This window comes from Pezoporus occidentalis, unplaced genomic scaffold (assembly GCF_034315485.1).
Source record: "Pezoporus occidentalis ecotype Australia unplaced genomic scaffold, CSIRO_AGI_Poc_V1 ctg4, whole genome shotgun sequence".
In the NCBI taxonomy this organism is placed as follows: Eukaryota; Metazoa; Chordata; class Aves; order Psittaciformes; family Psittacidae; genus Pezoporus; species Pezoporus occidentalis.
In genome coordinates this window covers 11,567,694-11,583,453 of record NW_026915724.1, presented here as the reverse complement: position 1 = coordinate 11,583,453, position 15,760 = coordinate 11,567,694, and positions in this window count along the sequence as shown.

The following is a 15,760-nucleotide window of genomic DNA, read 5'->3' as shown; positions in this document are numbered from 1 at the left end:
AGATATAGGTGTTCAAATTTTATTTAAATCACTATAGGCAGCTGTATGAAATAGAAAATTCAGCAGAATATAAAATTCTTAACATGGATCTTTAACAACTGTCCTGTACCTCAGGAAGGTATAAATTTTATCAAGCTTCATGAGGAAAACCCTTTAGGTAATTACTTGTTCTTTTAGTATATTTTCTCGTAGCTTTTTGTGGCTTTAAGAGAAATCTGTACCTAATTAAACATTTTGGCATTAAATGCATAGTACTAGAATATGTAAAAATATATCAGTTCACATGATATAAATTGCTTCTGCATTTTTCATAACAGCAATTTTATAACTGACAAGGCTGCTGTACCACAGAAGAAATCACTTGTATTATTTACATTACCTGTTTGCATTAGAATACATTGATCCGGTATCCTGTCCATCATCACTCAACAACTGACTAGAAATTTTATTATTTTTAGCAACTTAAAATAGATGGTTAAAGACCTGAAACGCACACCCATATATAAATATATATATACATATAACTGGTAAATGAAACACTCTGAATATCAAATCTTGGCTAGATAATGCCTTCTGAAATACTGCAGGGGACAAAAATATCAATTAAAAGTCACCCTGATAAAAATTATCAACACATTTCTCTTTAAACTTCAGTGGAAGTGTTACTGAAATATTTAGTGGCAGAGGTGATCCTTGATCCTTTTACACCTGAAGCTGTCTGATAGACCTCTTATGTTTGATCTTGAAACATCAATGGATAACAGATTCTGAAATGAAATTGAGTAGTCATAAAACCTTCTCACAGCAGCACCCTTGTTTGTTCTTGCAAACACCTCTACTCACCCAAGTTGAGCAACTGTAAAAGAACACAGTAAGTAGCACAGTTCTTATCCAGGATCCTTCCCCCCACAAAAGGAAGTTTGAAACTTGTGTGTATATATTAACCTGGTAATACCCACTTGGAATTTTTTTTTTCCATTACTAGATATTCCACTTAAAGATTCAAATGTTTATTTTACAACTCAGAGGCTGGCAATCACTACTCCTAGGAAAAAGGCTGTGTCTTTAGGGTATTGTAATTGCTAAAAGAGTACATGAATAGTTTCATGCTGTTTTTTCCTAGAGCTGCTAAAGAAAAGCTGCAGTAAACAGAAGTTTACTCTTTTTGAAGCTTTTTTTTTAGTTTCCATTAGTGTCTTCAAAAGACACTCTCTCCATGAAGCTCAACAAGAGTACTAGAATGTAGCTGATAATTCTGCTCCCAGCCCCCAAAACACATTTTTGTAGCATTTCAAGCATGGCTTACTCTTAAGCAACATGCTTTCATTTGGCATCAGCCAAACCTAATGTGTCATCTGTTCAGGTGTGGAAAGTAGGCTAAAAAAATGAGTGTTTCCTTGGCTTCTCACTGAATGAGAGCATTCAGCTTCTGTTACTCTTTTCTACTTTGGAGCTTTGAAAGCCCAGTGAAATAAGTACAGTATTTCCTAGCAGAAATAGAACAACTTTATTGACATAAAGCTTTATCATAGTAGCATAGATAAATTACTAAAATGTAAAAAACCCCAAACTTTGTTTCACTTTACACAATTTTCACGGCAAGACTAGATCTGTTGGATTTATGTTTGAGATTGTCAGTTGCGGAATCTGGAGGACACTGACTAAACTCTGTAATAGAGTATGTAAATATGACTGAAAATGAGGGCAACTCTAATTTCAGGTAAAAAAATATTATGGATTTAAAGATGATTCAAAAGATACTTTCCTTAGTTCAGCATCAAACAGTTCCTAATTAGGTTGTAAGATAAACCAATCTTGCCTTAAAAGACAATTCTGTTAGACACAAGCCCACTATTGAGTGGCATTTGCTTAGTGGTTGTTTTTTTTTTGTCTAACCTTTTTTCTCATGTCCACAATTAAGGTCAACTTGTACTATTTTGAAATTCTTAATTGAGAATTTGAGGAAGACAGATGATTTAATAAAGTAGAAGTTGTTAAAATGCTAAAGGACTGAGAAACCTAAGAAGAATAATGATCAAAGCCCCCTGAATGCTTTTAGGGAGGTCTAAGCATTTATAGGCATGAAATGTAACAGTCTTTCTGGTACAGATGTTTATGACTATTTACCAGTCACCACATATGTTGACGGTTTACCAACCACCATTTTAAAAATGTTACTGTTCTGTTTGGAAAACTGTAGGCTAACCACACATATGTGAAATAAGGGATAACGTATTAAGTACTTCTCATGGCCTGACAGTACATGTAAGCTAGATCTTACTTTTGGGCACTATTACCAAAGGCTTGAAAACAGTCATGAGGCAAATAATCACTAGGATGGGGTTTTAAGTATCAGAATGTATGATTCAGTTGAAAAAATGAAAATTACATTTCTAATACAAAGGGACTGGGTCTATTCAATGAATGGAAGGGGAAACTGATTCTCACACTTGAACTTCTTTCTTGTCATTTTTCCCTCTCTGCATTGATCCTGCTGAGAGGTGGGAATTTTGCCATTCTTTATTTCTTTTGTTTCCATTAATCACCTTTCCTCTATGTTCTTTTGATAAATGAGGGTAGATGCTGTATTCCTATTGCTTAACTAACTCCCTTTTCTTACCTTTTTTAAACTTTTGAAATTAAGTGTTATGAATATCTGACTTCGCTACGTATGAGAAAACTACAGCAACACCCATCAGCTTTCTCTTCAGCCTAAAATATGCCTATGTAAGACTGAGTTCTTCAACTGTCAACAATGGATGGCTGTGTATTGTGAGAGATGCTTGTAGAGCATGCTGCTTTTCCTCCCTACTGCATCTTGTTCGCTCTATTGTTTGCTTTCATAGTTTTTCTACACACTGTAAGTCGGTGTCTACTAAAGAGCAGAAGTGATTCTGGTAACTTCAGCTTTTTTAATAAAGTATGAAGCTGTCTTTAACACATTCTTTATCACTGATCCTGTTTCATAAAGGCAATAAAAGAGGGTATCCTGAACCATTTTGCCAAGTGGAGGTGCAGAAGCTTTGAAGTCTTGCAGAAGCTTTGAAGTGTCACAGTGTGTTCAGTCAAAACATCACTATGTTCTTCTGCTCAAGAGCCTTGGAATATCTTCTTTTCTCAATCTGTTCAAAGCTGTGAAGTAAAAAATACACTTAGACATTCGCTGAAATACTCACGTTGACTTTGTGCAACCTGTACAGCAGAGACATTTCAGAGTAATAAGAACAGTACTAACATAATGAATTAAAGACAGGAGACCATCCTTTGGGTTGCCAATAATAAAGAACCATTTATTTAGGAATGTAAAGCCTATTTAGCATCCCTAGGTTATACAACACATAGAAAATCATTACCAGTTGGTAAAAAAAAATAACAATACAAATAAAACACAAGAAACAGTTAAGAGCTAACTTCATAGGCTGGGCTATGATGCAGACATAATTTGCAGCTCACCAACAAGGGCCAAGAAATCTGAAGAGGGACTTTTTACAAGGGCATGTAGTGAGAGGCCAAGGGGGGATTGCTTTAAACTGAAAAAGAGTAGAGTTAAATTAGACATTAGGAAGAAAGTCTTTACTATGAGGATGTTGAGACACTGGAACAGGTTGCCCAGCCACAAGGCTTCTGGAATTTAATATATTCATAGTCTACCTTGCAGCCATGAGAACAAAATTGCTTTGTCTATGCATTCTGCACAAATATTTGCTTATTCTAACTACCTGAAATACTCACAATAGTATATTAAAATCACTGTAGTGAGCAGAAGTACAAATATACTGATGCAATTTCATTATCATACAGACATTATTTGGAAGAGAAAAGACATGCTTTCCACATTTAAGCTAACGGTCCTCTCTAATAGCAGGGATAATGGGATAGCAAAGCTACTGATACAGCCATTGCAAATAAGTACTTGCTGTATAGCTCAGACTCTTTCTGATGCAATAGGTGCCTGAATATATTGCTGAAGGATTAATCATAATATTTATATATAATTAACTGTTAGTGGAAAATATATCATGCCAGATCAGACAGCATGAGAGAGATGAGGCTGCTGCAGTTGCATGCCCCCAAGTTTAAAAAGTAGCAAGGCTGAAGGTGTTCCTAGTAGGCACATACACACAGATACGCTATGAATACACGTGTACATATACACATGACTGACATATACATATGACTGACACATATATATGACATATATCATAGAATCATAGAATCACAGAGTAGCTGGGGCTGGAAAGGACCTTAAGATCATCTAGTTCCAAACCCCTTGCCATGGGAAAGGACACCAAACACTAAACCATGGCACCCAAAGCTCTGTCCATCCCAGCCTTGAACACCACCAGGGATGGAGCATTCACAACTTCCCTGGGCAATTTCAGTGCCTCACCACCCTTACAGTAAAGAATTTCCTCCTTATATCCAATCTAAACTTCCCGTTTAAAACTTAAGTTTTAACCCGTTACCCCTTGTCCTATCACTACAGTCCCTAATGAAGAGTCCCTCCCCAGCATCCCTATAGGCCCCCTTCAGATCCTGGAAGGCTGCTATGAGGTCTCCACTGTCCATGTCACCAACAAAAATGTTGAACAAGACCAGTGCCAACACTGATGCTGAGGGACACCACTCCTTACTGGTCTCCAGCTGGATATTGAGCCATTGACCACCACTCTTTGCTTGTGGCCATCCAGCCAGTTCTTTATCCACCGAGTGGTCCATCTATCAAATTGATGCTTCTCCAACTTAGAGACAAGGATGTCATGCTGCACAGGGTCGATAAATGACTGACCCCAGGGATCACAGGCACACATACAAGGCACTCGTGTGAACCCAGGCAGCACTAGTGGCCTCATCCTGCTTCCCTCTCTGGCTGAGCAGAATGGAGGTCTTATGTTGAGAATATAAGAATATGTATAATTATATAATACATACATATATGTATAATGCCTCCAGGAGCTGGCTCAGACAATGCAGCAGTCTGCCCAGCAGCTGCCCCTGGATCCCAGTCTCCCCAGGTGCTGGCACTTGGGCATATAAACCATTGAGTTTGCAGCCCCACAGCCCCACTCCAGATGCTGATACAGACCATTTCTGCACTGGTCTGTACTAGTGCACACACACATGTGCATGCACACAGACACATAAAGCTGGTCAACATTCCCCAGCTAACCCAGAGATAGTTCTCTACATTAAATTTATAACCCTAAACCACATTAGGATACTACAGATTGCTGACTAAATGGCATAGATCAAATGTGACTTGATATGTTGCAGACAGTTTTAAAACTATAGAAATTATTGCTGGAGAAAAATGAGCTAATGCTTTCTAACACAAAAAAAAAAAAAAAAACAAACCAAACCAAACCAAACCAAAAAAAAAAAACAAACCCAAGGAAAAAATAAACCCTAATTGCTCAGAACTTTTGGATATTGTTGCTTATTCTCTTCTTAAAACTCTGAATGATGGCACATATCAGACTATAAATTTAAGAAAAAATTAGCTGAACAGTCATTCTGGCTGCATTCATATTCCCACTATCTTGATCTGTGTTCTTTATATTTTCATATATTTCTTGGTTTTGATGAGGGATTGAATGTGTGCAGGCAAGCTCGTATCACTGTATCTTTATTTATTTGCTTGAAGCCAGACTGATTATTCTGTAATTCTGCATATAGCCTAGAACTAAGAATAGACATAAAAGCATATCATGCAAGTGGGGTGCAGACTAGTATCCTGCTGCTCAAAAGGAAGAAGTAGGAGGCAATCAGCCCTGAGAGGAAAGCAGCTTGTTTCAGTGCAGAAGGAAGTATTTATCCTCCTGCACTTTGTGGTGGAATGCCTTTTATTTCACCTGTTCTGATCTTTTCAGTCTCTGTATGTAGGCTGCGTGTACTGAGAATGGTGTTGCCTCTGCATATGCTGACTAGAATAGACACCATAATTCTGTGTTGACATGCAGGTAATACACATACACACATATAAGGGAAGTCACCTTTGTGTGCTGAAATAGGAGCCTAAATCCTTCATTACACTCTTTCTCCAGTCAGATTGCCGGAGCAGAAGGGAACTGTAACCTCATCCTTACCTTGTGAAACCAGTTGTTGCGATCAGAGTTTGAGTAGCTGCTGTACTTGTCACTAGGGCTAGTGCAGCTGCTGTATCTGGAGTTAGAGTAGCTGCGTTGTCGGTTGCTTTGCCATCAGATCCAGAAACATTTTTTTCCCTTTGAAGGTGCTGGATGGTGTTGAACAAGGCTCTGTAAGCATAGGCTAAGCCCCAGCACATTGCCATGATTTGTCCCTCTCTGGTATGACCAGGATGACAACACACCTCATTTAAGTGTTTTACTAATTCTTCAGGATTTTGCACTTATTCAGTGATGAAGTTCCAAAGCATTGGAGGAACCCTCTGGCCTAGATACTTGCCCATACTATCCCACACACCCTGCCACTCATGACTGTCCAGCCTCGGGGAAAATCTCCTGGTCCTCCTATATTGTCCTCTAAACCTAGACAAGACGCAAACCTGACTCTGCTTAACTTCTGAGATCAGACGAAATGGTCGTGGGTAAAACACACGTGTGTGTATGTGTGCCAACATGGCGATCCCCATTCACAATCAGCAGGCAGGTCTCAAGGGCACCCAAAGGCCATTCAGAACCTTCAGAACTCTCAAATGATGCTGTAAACGGTCTGGTGGGGGGGCTGGGAGCGTAAGGGAATGTCTCCTTCACGGGTTGACCACCTGAAGAGGGGAAAAAAAGATTTGTAATTGCTAAACACTTCTATTATATACCTCCCAAAGTATAGAGGTGGTGACCACGCTGGGAACGCAAGTCAGATCAGTTTCATGATCAATGATTCTATTGTATTGCAAGTTATTACCATAAAGTACAATGAAACAAGAACCTTAGCCCAAGGCTTCCAGCTGATACACATCGACACAGCAAGTACCGGCTGTAAGTAAGGAACAACATGCTGAAACTCTGAGATCAAGAGCAACAACTTTGAGAGCCAATAAGTCAGCATTGTGACGAGTGACTATTAATCTGAAACAATGAATGCTTATCACAAATACGATTGGACATACTCCGCTCAGATCTGTCGTCATCTCAACCCTTCATGGCCCCACATTGGACCCAAAAAGAACTGTCGTGGTTTAAGCCCAGACAGCAACCTAGAACCATGCAGCTGCTCGCTCACTCCTCCCCTTTCCTCCCCCTGCTCCTGGAGGGATGGGGAGGAAAATCAAAAGGATGTAACTCCCACAGGTTGAGATAAGAACAGTCCAGTAACTAAGGTACAACACAAATCACTACTGCTACCACCAACAATAATAATGATAAGGGAAATAACAAGGGAAGAGAATACAACCCCTCACCACCCGCCAACCGATACCCAGCCTGACCCAAGCAGTGATCTAGCCCTTCCAGGTAACTGCCCCCAGTTTATATACTGGGCATGACGTGCTGTGGTATGGAATACCTCTTTGGTTAGTTTGGGTCAGGTGTCCTGTCTGCTTCCTCCTGGCTTCCCCTCCTCCCTGCAAGAGCACGAGACTCAGAAAGTCCTTGGTCAGAGTAAACATTACTGAGCAGCAACTAAAAACATTGCTGTTATCAGCCCTGTTCCCAGGCTTAAAGTCAAAAACACAGCACTGCACCAGCTACTAAAACGGAGAAAAATGACTGCTACTGCTGAACCCAGGACACCAGTAACTACATTGCTTTTGTGACCTAAGGGAGGAAAGCCCCACTGATCCCTCCAAGTAAATCAACATGCAAGTGCTGCCATAGCCTGTATCAGCTACTGTTTATTTAATTTTAATCTTTTCCACTGTGCTCATACTATCTATTGATTCAGAGAAAACTCCAGGAACAAACTTGCCAGCAAAGTTTTCAAGCTGACAAGCAGATATTTTTTATTGCAGTTCTGGGAGACACGGGGGATAGCTCCTCCTAACGTGTGTCCCTGTATTGTTACACAAGCCATCCTTATATAGTCCCTGAGCATACATATATATTCATGAGGCTATGTATGGATTACATCATTTTCCAGAAAGTTCCCCACATGCGTACAGAATTGTGGTGGTGGTCTCTGAGGGTCATTTACTTCTTCCAACAATCTTCATCACTTCTGGCAGCCTTGAAGCACGCGCAGTAGGTGCTTATACCAGCTTAATTGGTTCGTTAGCACCAGAGACATAATAATCCTCCTGTCCTCCTACTTATCAGTTTAGTTTAACCGTAGCCCATCCTGGACACCTGCCATTCCCAGATACTCCTTATCCTTGTGTCCTGTTCTTCTAGACTGTTTTTTTTTTAAAACTACGTCAACTATAACGATTTATCTTGTACAAGAATTCTCAGTATGTTCTCTAGCTGTAGTCCACTTTTTTTTTCTGTGTATCATGCACCTCAGTAATTTTCCATTGCTACTGTTACAAAGCCATCAAACTTAACATTATTTAAAACTGATTCTTAAGGTTCATATATTTCATTTTGTAATTTTGTGCTCCCCCTCGTCTCACTATCAACAGAAATTGTCTCCACATATTAATACTATTACAGCATACTTAAAGCTGTTGTTTCGAACACCTGCAATCTGTTGTTACCCCAAAGGGTTTTCTGGCATGCAGTAAGATACTGCAAAAAACACAGCACTTGAACCCCCAAAAGCACAAGGAAGACAAAGTCCAAAGCTTGTATAGTATTTCTGTTTAAAAAAGTGAATTTTTGTATGTTCAAATAAAAGTTTTAAAGTGTTTATCTAATCAGCAGAAAAAAATCAGAGCATTTATCCTGTCTGACCAGTCACAATCAATCAGTTTAGAACTTAGAAATGCATTATCTGGAATAAAACAAAAAAAAAAAAAAAAAACACCAACCCAAAAATGTTTAATAATAGAAATCCAGAAAACTAAATACTGCTAACATTTTTCTTATGTGATCTTGTTTTCATTTAAAGAAATATGAGCGCATTTGGTCTCACCATGTTACTGGGAAGTTGTATGAACAGATGCCTTGGAACATGATGTTGCTATGGAGGAAATTTAGCAACAAAAAAAATATCAAAGCTATCTTGGAACAAACAGAAAATATTTTTTGTCTGCATTCAAGTCCTGAGCACTGGTGAATATTGGATATGACCATGTTTGTATGCAACCCTGAATTTGTCTTTGCTGATGTGAAGATCATAACTTCTTTTGTGAATGTGCTGTGCTGACAAAGAGTATCTCACTTATGATTTTAGCTCACATATTGGTATTTTTATTATGCTTTACTTTCTTTTTTTTTTTTTATTTTTGCTAATTGTTAGGGTGCTAGGGATTGATTGTTTTTTTCCCATCTCAATGTAACATATTCTTTCCACTAATTTCTTTTCCTCTCAGTTTTGCTTTGCTTTCTGTGCTGAGAAAAGCTATCATGGATTCAATATTCAAACATGGACTCAACATTTAAACATATACCAAAGGAGATAGTCACACCCGCAATGCACTGAGCAATTTTCCTTTCCAGGAGTAGAAAATTGTCAGTGATGCTCAGTTTCTGAGTGCAATTTCTCAATAAAAAGCCTTGAGCAACCCATCTTCCTCGATATTCTTCTACATACTCTCAATACTCTTCTATTGCTGGAACAAAATGTGGCACATTTCTATATCTTAATGTGAATAAGATTATTTATAGATACAAAAATATGTAGAATATCATATCTAAGGTATAAGAAGTTGATGTGTATCACAACATCATAGCTGATGCTAAGTTCAGTAAATAAAAGCAACTGTTCTCCCTGCAGATAGTGTTATGGTTTCAGCTAGGATAGAGTTAATTTTCTTCCTAGTAGCTGGTACAGTGCTGTGTTTTGGAATTAGGATGAGGATAATGTTGGTAATACAATTATGTGTTAGTTATTGCTGAGCAGTGCTCACATAGGCCTTTTCTGCTCCTCACACCACACTTCCAGTGAGCAGACTGGAGGTGCACAAGTGGTTAGGAGGGGACATGGCTGTGATCAGGGATGTTCTATACCATGGGGCATCATGCTCAGCGGTATAAACTGGGGGGAAAGGTGACAGGGGTTGTTGCTGTTTGGGAACAGTCTGGGCATCAATTGGTGAATTGCGAGCAACTGCACTGTCCATCACATTGCCGTTATTTCCCCATCCTTTCCCATCCTATTAAATTGTCTTTCTCTCAACCCATGAATTTCGCTCTTTTTTCTGATTCTATCACCCAGTCCCACTGAGAGAGGAGGGAGCAGCTGTGTGGTGTTTAGCTGCCTGCCAGGTTAAAGCATGATAATATTAAATTTAAAATAAAGAGTAAACTTCCGCAGGGAGGTAATGACTGCAGTTTGAAGGAGGGTCACAAAAGTACTCAGTCGCCTTCTTGTAAGTATAGCTAAGTTTTCTTGAAATGTTTTGCTCAGTCTGTGGGCATTAAAATATAGCCCCAAGCGAAAGTTCCAGAAATAATTTCTGCATAGTTTCTATATAAAACACCCACACTTTTATCTATATATTAAATATATGTGGGTGTGTATGTCTATCTGTATATATAAGTGTTAAATTGGGTATGTTTGTATGTGTGGGTAGGTGTATATATTCAATCTATTTGACCATTCATCATACATACATAAAAAATGCAAATTTTAATGACTAAATGATATTAAATTGTTGGAATAATTTTAATTAGCAGTTGTTGCTTTGGGTTTTTTTTTAGTACTATTATTAAATTGTGCTGTAAATCTTCATGAAAATTAGGGAAAAAACTTTTCTAAATGCCTGTAGATTTTCACTTATGCTTTTTATTTTGTGACGAAGTATACTTATCTACAAGAAGAAATTAGTCATGGATGCATGGCATTCAGAAAGCTTTGAGCTTTAAAATAAGCCATTTCCACCTGAGGACACAAATGAGCAAGGAATGATGCCAGTGAAGAAATGTGCGCTGCAGCAGAACAGAAATAGATGCAAAATGGCTTGTAAGCAGTAACTGTGGAGGTATGCTGCTACATTTCTCAATAGAGCAGTGTATTTTCAGGAGGGAGATCAGAAGAGTGGGTTTACTTGCCGATGTCAGAAGCTTCAGAGAACTTTGTATTTGGAGTCCAGAGATAACACACAACAGATGAACTTTACAGCAAAAGATCATTTCAAACTTTTTTCTGATGATGTCACGTGAGAAGTATAACTTCACAAAGGAAAAAGATGAACAAAAACATTTGAATTCAAATAGTGTCCTATAACTATTAAATAGAGAGGTATGTAATATTTTATATCTTTTTTGGTAGAATATTTTCTCTAACTGGAAATTGCAATGCAAATTGTCTAAATATGAACATATTTTCTATTCTGCTTTTACATTTCTTTTCAGTCATACAAAACCTACTAAAACACCTTTCATTACTAATGGGGCAGTGCAGCTTTTACTAATGGAATAAAAGCTATAATCATGTGACTGAAAACACCTATGTGAAGCTAATTTGTCATAATTTTGAAGAGTCTAGGGGGAGAAATCATGCAAAATAGTAGGAATGGAAAACAAAAATTGTTTTCATGATGGAATTTTTTAAGTTTGGTGTGTTTTGGGGAGTTTGTTCTTTTGTTTTAGGTTTTGTTTTGGGTTTTTGGTTTGAGCAAAAAAGAGGATATGTCCACCTCCAAAATAAAGCTTGCTTATATGTATATAAAGACTATCTAGTTACACTCCCCTGCCACAGGCAGGGACACCTTCCACTAGACCCAGTTGCTCAAACCCCATCCAACCTGGCCTTGAAAACTGTCAGGGATAGGGCAGCCACAGCTTCTCTGGGCTGTGCCAGTGCTTCACCACCCTCACAGTAAAGAATTTCTTTCTTATATCTAATCTAATCTAAATCTCCCACTTGTCCTTTCACTACACACCCTTATAAAAAGTCCCTCTCCAGATTTCCTGTAGGCCCATATTAGGCACTGGAAGCTGCTCTAAGGTCTCACTGAAGCCTTCTCCAGGCTGAACAAGCCCAGCTCTCTCAACCTGTCTTCACAGGAGAGATGTTCCAGCCCTTTGACTGTCTTTGTGGCCTCCTCTGGACTCACTCTAATAGGTCCACGTCTCTCTTCTGTTGGGTTCCCAGAGCTGGATGAAGGGGGGGGGGGGGTCTCTCAAGAGTCAAGTAGAGGGGAAGAATCACCTCCCTGACCTAGTGGTCATGGTCCTCTTGATGCAGGCCGGGATATGGTTGGCTTTCTGGGCTGCGAGTGCACATTGCTGGCTCATGTCGAGCTTCTTGTCAAACAACACTCCAATGTCTTTCTCCTGCTCCCAGTTATATGCATCTGTCTCCTCAGGACTGCTCTCAATACATGCATTATAAGATAGTGTGTGTTTTTAATTAGCATACTTCCTATTAGTGGAATTAGCACCATTGTTCTGTTTCGCTAAGCAGATAAAAGGATTTGCCACTAGTCCACTAGTCCCTACCCTATTTATCCATCAATTCAGGTGGCACCGTAAAGTACTTTCACTTGAGTCTGCTGGGATAATGAACTTTCTGAGAAGCAAAAGGCATACGTGTTCTGCAGTGTGTACACCCAGTCTTTCCTTACTCTCACCTATCTACCATTCTTTTCTGTTGAGAGTTACCCTTAGCTTTCCCTCAGACAACTCCATTTGTCTGGAAAGTGTCTGGCCTAGCAACTAAGGACTATGTATATAATACCTAGTTTACAGTTAGATAATAGGAGGAAAAAGTGAACTAGATGGGTCTGACAGCATGATAAATACATTAAGCAGCATGTTTTCAAACTCTTCATTGTGATGAAGTGCAGCAAAGATTCTACTGAAGAAGAGAAAAATGAGAAAGGTTTTCTCCCCATCATCTTTTGATTAAAAATGTATTCAGTAGACTGCATGCACCACAGTTTGAGAAGCTCCCAGCTCTTCTCACAACTTAATAACAGCAGTACCTTCAGGTAATTCTTAGAAATAAAAGCTAGCTTTTCTAATCATTAGAGTTGTGTTTTATTCAAAACCAGCAGGTACTAATCAGTTGGATTTGCTTAATGGGTGAATCTCATTAATACAGCACGCGGGAACAATTTCTTTTACTGATTTTTTTTTTTTTGTGCATCAGAGACGTAGCTACAAAAGGCCATTTTTCTTACTTATTTATTTATTTATTTATTTTATTTATTTATTTATAGCATGCAGGTAACATGTTGCTGCCACAGCATATAAGAGTGCACTTTCTAATGAATTGTGGTTTTCTGTCTTTTAAAACTTGTGCTTTTGAATGATTATGAAGAAATAAATAAATACCTTATTAAAAAAAAACCAAACAACAAAGAAAAAACAAACAAACCAAAAGAGTGAGTGTTGTGTATTCCTAATGTGACTAGCTCTATAAATAACTGAAAGCATATTAGAAAGGGAACTTTTTGGTTTAAGCATAGGAATCTGTTATGGCCTAAGCGTAGAACTTGTTGGCATTCAAATAAGGTTGTTCAAAGAAATATTGATAAATGGCTACAGTAACTTTAAAGGGCTGCTAATGTAATTTGATGGGTTTATACCTTTTTTTTGTATAGTTTGAAATCATTATATTAGATAAAATGTAGCTGGGAATTGAGCTGCGAATGTAGCCCCCTTCTAGTTCTTTCAGAACCTGAATGATTTTTATTTGTTGGCTCGACCTTCTACATAGAAGATTTCATTTAACATGCATTTACAAAGGGAAGTACTTGTTTGGCTGGTTTATTTTGGGTTTATATTCTTTAGAAAAAATATAATTGTTATTCCCTCATTCTTTAAAAATTTGGAGGGACTGACTGGTGCCACACAGACATTCTGGAAAGAATGCTTTAGTGGATTAAGTGCTAAAGGTGAAAATACAGTGTTCTGCCTGAAGAACTAAATCAAAGGCAAATAAGGCAGCTCAAATGTGCATCTTGTTTTCACATGTTCATATTGAAATGAGGAAGGAGAGAGAATTAAAGGAAGTTGGGAGTGAAAAGAGGAACTTTAAAACCAGATATTTCAGTAGGGTTAGCTGCTTCTTCCTAGTTCAAGTTTACGTCATTCTTAGACGTAGGAGTTGACAAGCACTCGTTTGGACTGGAAGACCTTGAGAACTTACTGGTTAAGTTTATTAGTACAGAGTGTAAGGTCAAGCTGTTTAAAAATAATAAAGATAAAATTTGTTTTAAACTGGAAGCTTAATTGATGAATATGATTTGTGTCATGTAGCAAGGTAAAGCTGAGTGGCCGTATTTGCTGTACGTAATAGAAAGAAAATCTACTTAAAATAAACATTGCAAGTGGAATAAGTAAAATCAGGTGAACTTTGGTTACAAGTAAACTTTTGCTCTGTAAATGAAAATAAAAGAGCAATTTTCTAGTATGGAAAGTTGTTGCTTGAGTTAGGGCTCAGAGCTAAGAAATGCCTTGTCCTGGTTTTGGCTGGAACAGAGTTAATTTTCTTCTTTGTAGGTGGTACAGTGCTGTGTTTTGGATTTAGTCTGAGAACAGTGCTGATAACACGTGCATGTTTTAGTTGTTGCTAAGCAGCACTTACTCTGGTCAAGGGCTTTCCAATCTCTCATGCTCTGCCAGTGAGGAGGGGCACAAGAAGCTGGGAGGAAGCAGAGACAGGACACCTGGCCCAAACTAGCCAAAGGGGTATTCCATACCACAGTGCATCATGCCCACTATATAAACTGGGGGGAAGTTACCCAGAAGGGACCAATCACTGCTTGGTTCAGGCTGGGTATCGGTCAGTGGGTGGTGAGCAATTGTACTGTGCATCACTTGTGTTTATTTTGTTGTTTTTTCCTTTCATTTTTTAGTTTTATATTTTCTCCCCTTGTTATTTCCCTTATTATTGTTAATAGTAGTATATTGTAGTTTAGTTACTAAATTGTTCTTTGTGTTTTACATTCCTTTGATTCTCTTCCCATCCCACCTGGGAGTGGGGGAAAGTGAAGGGGTGAGCTAGCAGCTGTGTGATACTGAGTTATCGTCTGGATTTAAACCACAACAAGTCTATCGTTTGTTCACCTTCCTGTTCTACTATTAAACAAAAAGTTATTTGAAATAGACAGTGGGATCTGTATTTTGTTCTGTCAAATAGCAACACCAACACATATGACTATAGATGACTGCATCAATATTTGAGGGCATGCACACAGAGAAATATCTGTATAGACACACATTTTAGAGTATACTGATATTCACCAAAATTTATGTGCCTCAAATAAGGTTGTCCCATCCAACATATTAACCTGTAAACAGTAGTGCCAGCCTTGGCACTGACAAATTTGCTTTGGAGCCAAGAGGGTTTTACAAAGATAATTTTTTAAAAAATACTCATCTAAGCAACAAGTACCAGTAATTTTTAAGACCTGATTTTACTCTCCTCTCACCTGCAGCTTTACTTATGGCTTCTAAAGATGTGCCCAGACCTTTTGACTAGCTCTATGGAAATAATTTTAAAGTATCTGACATAATGGACCAATATGAGAATGTTCACTCCATTGTTTATCTCATATTTGTCTGTTTAAACGAGAAGTAACTGATTGCCATTTTCCATTCAGTGCAAGTGCAAGTCTTGAATTTCCGGGCAAACATTTCCTTTACTGACTACAGTGCAAGTTGCTCTCAGTGTGAATGATAGTTAATTATATATATTTTTTTTTTTGAGGTATCAGAGATTTAAAATAAATACCAACGGATTGAATAAGGAATAATGTGAAGAAGGGGAGGAGTTCATATGCATTGTT